Source organism: Microtus ochrogaster, chromosome 2 (assembly GCF_000317375.1).
Source record: "Microtus ochrogaster isolate Prairie Vole_2 chromosome 2, MicOch1.0, whole genome shotgun sequence".
Classification (NCBI taxonomy): Eukaryota; Metazoa; Chordata; class Mammalia; order Rodentia; family Cricetidae; genus Microtus; species Microtus ochrogaster.
Genome location: NC_022010.1, coordinates 63,772,895 through 63,778,209, shown reverse-complemented (window position 1 = coordinate 63,778,209; position 5,315 = coordinate 63,772,895).

Below are 5,315 nucleotides of genomic sequence, written 5' to 3'. Positions count from 1 at the left end.
TGGCCTTGGTGAGTTCCCAGTAGAACATCCCCATTGTCTCAGTGTGTGGGTGCACCTCTCGCGGTCCTGAGTTCCTTGCTCGTGCTCTCTTAATTGCAAGGCCGTGACTAAAAACAAAAGAGAGAAAAGAAAGAGGTTAGGGAATCATACAGAGCTATAAAAAATAAAAGACAGTGTAAAGTCACGTGTAAAACATTCTGAAGCTATTGGTCCTCACTTCCATTACTCCTTGGCACTCATCCAGTTAGAAGCTGTGCTCTTAAACCATAACAATCACATAAATAGCATTGTGTGGGCAGACATCCTCTGAAATGGTTAAGGGCAGAGACAAAGTAAAAAGAGAATGAGATGAGGATTGACTTTAAGGTTCAAACTAGCAGTATTTCACTGCTAAATGTATGTGACACTAAGTTCACATCCCCCTTGCTCCTTCTACTCAAAGCTAAACTTTTGATTGCTGATATATGACCTAAACCTCTGACCAAAGTATAGCTTATGTTGGTCAATAAATCTTGAAAGAAACATTTAGCCTTCCCAAAATCACTTTCTCCAGATACTCACCAACTGTAAAAACAATATAATGTTTGAGTGTTATCTTTTCTAATACTGTTTATTATTTTAATAAAATAAATATAAGTATAAATTGATAAGCAGATCTATAAACTTTAGTTAAGTACTATGTTTAGATGATAAATCTATCTTTTACTGCACAACCTATTTTTAACTCTTAAGAACATAATCAACAGAGGGAGATCATCAAAAATTACTAACAGATAAATCAGTGTTTAAAATATGTTCTAGATAGAAAACAGGTAGACCAGAGCAGCAGGTATGTGATCTTCAGTTCTTCACTCTCCCTCCTCTCCTCCAAAACTAATCTTACAGTTCCATACCCATCTCTGTAGCACAATGTGTGCTGGACATCTTCCCTGATTCTTTGTATCATCACCAGCAGATCACATGTTTTCTCTTACAAACTTCCTTACCAAGTCACCCCTGTGTCTCAGATACCAACCTCCACAGGCATTGCTTAGAAATCTTCTTGAGTGTATCTGTTGTGTTAATTTCTGTCCATTTATTTGTTTTTTTCTGTTATAACCTGTTCCAGCTGTATGCACACACACAAACACACATGCACACACCCATGCACACACATACAACCACAGATACATGCATATACATTAAATGTATATAAGTCTATTACTCATGATGCATTTCATATAATATAGAGTTGTATGTAATTTTTGGAAGCAAATATTGACAGTCACTATCTTCAAAATATGAATCATTCTTAATTATTAAAAGCAGAGTTCACATTTTGTATAGAAATTATTTCTCATTTGTTGATGATAAAGAGTTACGTTTACTAATGAGCCCAGGATTAGTAATTATCAGACAATGATTAGATATGACTTTCTTTAAGTCTACTGTACACTATATTTTATTATTTATCATTTTATGACAGGATTATTTCCTGAAAAAAATGAACTTTATATACTTTATGCTATCATAAACTTTGAATTCTAATTTGTATCCCTATCTATTTATATCCTTCCTTAGAGACACTGAAATACACTTGCAACCAAATGATGAGTTCTCTTAACATTATATGTAATGTAAACATCCTAAAAATAAATGTTATGACCACTTTCTCCTTTCCAAAATTCTCCTATTCTGACATACTAAATCCACTTTCCTTGATTCTTTTAAGGGTACCCTTTGCCCCTTGATTTCTTTTATGCTTTTCTTCTTATCCTCAAAGACCTATCATTTCTGTGTCTGTTCAATGATGTCTTTTGGACGTGAATTAAAATACTACAACTGAGCTATTATATGTATTAAGTAACTCATTATTTCTCTCTCCTCATTACTTGGAGCATCAATACTGAATTCGTCTATAGAGTTAGTTCTACTTAGTAATCTAGAAAAGAGAAGTTGAATAAAAAGCAAATAAAAAAGTAATTTAAAACATTTTGGAGAAATCATAAAATTATATTTTACCTAAATTGATAGTATTTTAAAAACAAAACCAAAAAAAAAATACGTCAGTGTTGATAAAGTCAGCAGAGAGAAAAGCCAACTACATCTGCTTACACAGAATATGAGGCCAGATGTCAAAGATTTTAACCCAGGATGCACAGAAGCAGAAGTCTGAAGGCCATTTGTAACAGCCACTGAACAACTGAACATAGTTTCACACATCATTGCTCATGATATTGGACGTAAGATGCCACTTGTGCATATGATAACTTAACAGTTATCACACAGAGTTGGAAGGAGAGTGGCCATCAATATGGCTGAGCAAATATATTTGGAGTAGGATATAAAGTTTATTGGATTTTTGTCCAGGAGTTATATAGCAATCTAGATGTCCAACAAGAGATGAAAGGATATGAAAATATGGCACATGCAAGCAATGAGATTATATTACACTACAGATAAAAATGAAATTATAAAATTTGTGAGGAAGTGGATGGGACTCTAAAATATACATAATGAAATAACCCAGAACCCCAAAGAAAAGTGCTATATACTCTCTCACTCCTTGAGGGGGAATTCTTGTTCTGAAGCTTTACATTTGAGTGTAGTGTGTAGATTGGAATAAGTACAAAATTAAATGACGACTGATTAACTTACATATCCATACTTTCCATGTAAAATACTTGACTTGAATATAATAATTAGATTATTGAATTACATTAAGTTAAATATAATTTGAATTTCCTGAATGAAGTTAGATTATATCAATAAGAATCCATTTAAAATTACATAATCAAAATAAAATTTATACTAATTCTGGTAATTTTCCCATGTTATGAAAGAACAGGTGTCAAAATTAAAAAATATAAATAATTTTACCTATATAACACATTATTGCTGGTAATGAATCAATAAATCTGTGATGCATTACTAGCTCCACATTTTTCATAAGCGTATTTTTGAAAATTCAAAATGTTTAAAAGTTCTGACATCTTATTTGATTTAATTATTTTGGTATCTACAATAATATGTGGCAATTTTCAAGAACATTATTTTCTCAATACTTAAATTTAAAGTCAACCCATATTTGGATAACTAGTTGTGGGTAGAGTTAAACCTTATCTTCTAAAATGTTGGTTGTGACCATTTCACATATGCATACAATGTTTTTGAACATATTTCCCACCATCACTCTCTTTGGGAAACACTGCCTGTTTCTGCAGATTAACAACTACTTTTTCTCAAAAGTTACATTTGCTTGCTTTGTTGCCTTTTTCTGGTTGTAACCCACTGCATTTAATTGGGGTTACTTGTATGGGTACAGACAAACAGTGTTTTTGCTGGAGTACGGATAACTGAAGCACTGACCTTTTATCATCTGTGGTGCTTGCTCGCCACTATCGCCTGTTCTCCGATTGTTAATGCCACGAGGAGACAGATAATGCAGTGCAGTTTCTCAGACAGTTTTCTGTGTTATACAAATAATTGCAAGAGAAGAATTCAAGGACCAAAGCAGAGTTTAGTATACAGTAATAGTCAATCTATGAGGCAGATAGTAATTCAAACCATAGACAATTTTAAATATTTTTACATATCTTGATGACAAGGAGCTATCTTCTTTTTCAATTCTTATTGGTAAGTAGAATTTTTGATATGGATCAGCAACTTGCCTTGTGCCTTTTAAATGAGTTAATTACAACATTCAACACTTTTATTACTAAGACCTGACTTTGATCAAAATCTGATTTCTTTTTGAAGCTTCCCAAGAGATTTTAACACATAATGGAAGTTAAATGCCATTTCTTTGGCTAGAGGGCAGAACAAAACAGAGTAGATGCTCTCAAACATGGCTGCACAATGGAACTGCCTTGGGAACTTTAAAAGGTTCCCACGGGCAGACTTTATTCCACAGCAATTAAGTCAGAATCTTTATTCTTAGAACCAGCCATCTGTGTTTTTTTTTTTTTTCTGGTGATTTCAATGTGCCTCTACATTTGCACTAGAGATCATTGGGTTTTCATTAATTTACCTACCACTATGTGAAGATTTCAAAATAAATAACATGATTTACTTCAAGACACTCTTCAACACTTAGCAAAATAGTTAGACCTGTGCAGTGCAGTCCTCTATGGTTACTCTTGTTCTGAAGGATGCTTGAATTATCTTCTCTTCATCAGTTATGTACTGCGTTTAGTCTATTGTGGCTCCCTTCAAGACATGTTTTCTATCTTCCTAGCTCCACAGGACTCTGCCAAGACATCGCAAGTGCTGACTAATTAATTAGCGCAGTGGGACCTGTGATGCTGCAAGCTGCCATTCCATTTACCTTTCGTGCTGCTGATCGAGAATGAGCAGTTGTTTGCAGTCCAGTGTGTCACAGGAAATGCTGTCGCTAATGATGACCACAGCCAGCACTCCCCACATCGCAGTGTACTGCCGTTCCTCTCCATCATTCTGCATTGTGAGGGTCTCCATCTATTAGAGCAATCCTTGTGTGACACAGCACAATTACTTTTTACAAAGGACAAACTGAACGCAGGTCTCGTAATTGCATGCTAGTCACCAGTCATGTCAGTAAACAAAATCACTCACTCTCTTATTGCCTCCTTTACCTTCGTGGATAATTCACTGCCTGTAGACTGTGGGTCTTTCCTTATATTTGATTTCCTTTTTTAAAGTCCATCCATAGTACTGCACTTTCCATCAATGTCCTAAAGCCTTCCAAAATGCCTGGGATTTTTCCATACCTCATGCTTGCTTGCCTGTATTGAGAGCTAATGTAGGAAAGTCATTACAGGGGCAATGAACATCAGGGCCAAATTATGTTGCTAATTAGTAGGCTCAGATGCTGGGAAGAGAGTCAGTCTTTAACTTTACTACCGTAAGGACTGGGAAGGAAGGAATTAGAGCAGTTATTCCCAACAGAACCACATCTTTCTTTTATTATTCTCACAACTGGTCTCTTTTGGCTGGTACTCTGCATCCTTATTTTACATATAGCACATAATTTATATGGATGCATGTTGACTCTACAACTTAAAATTTTGATTTCAAATTAACTGTAGTTATCCATATTTGTTGCTTTCCTTCTTGAAATAACCCTGTGGCCATTGAATATTATTTGTACTATAACATAGATGTCTTTGTTTCTGAACTGTATTCAATCATATGGCCTAATATTGTCCTTTATTCTGACTCTGGATATCTTGGTTACACTTTCTGAGGCTGTCAGAAGTGTTTTTCTCCCACTCTTTAGGTGAGGTTAAGAAAGCTGATTTTCCTACTCAAGTGTAAGCTCTCACAAGGACAGCTGTAGTAACAGGCTGAACATTGAT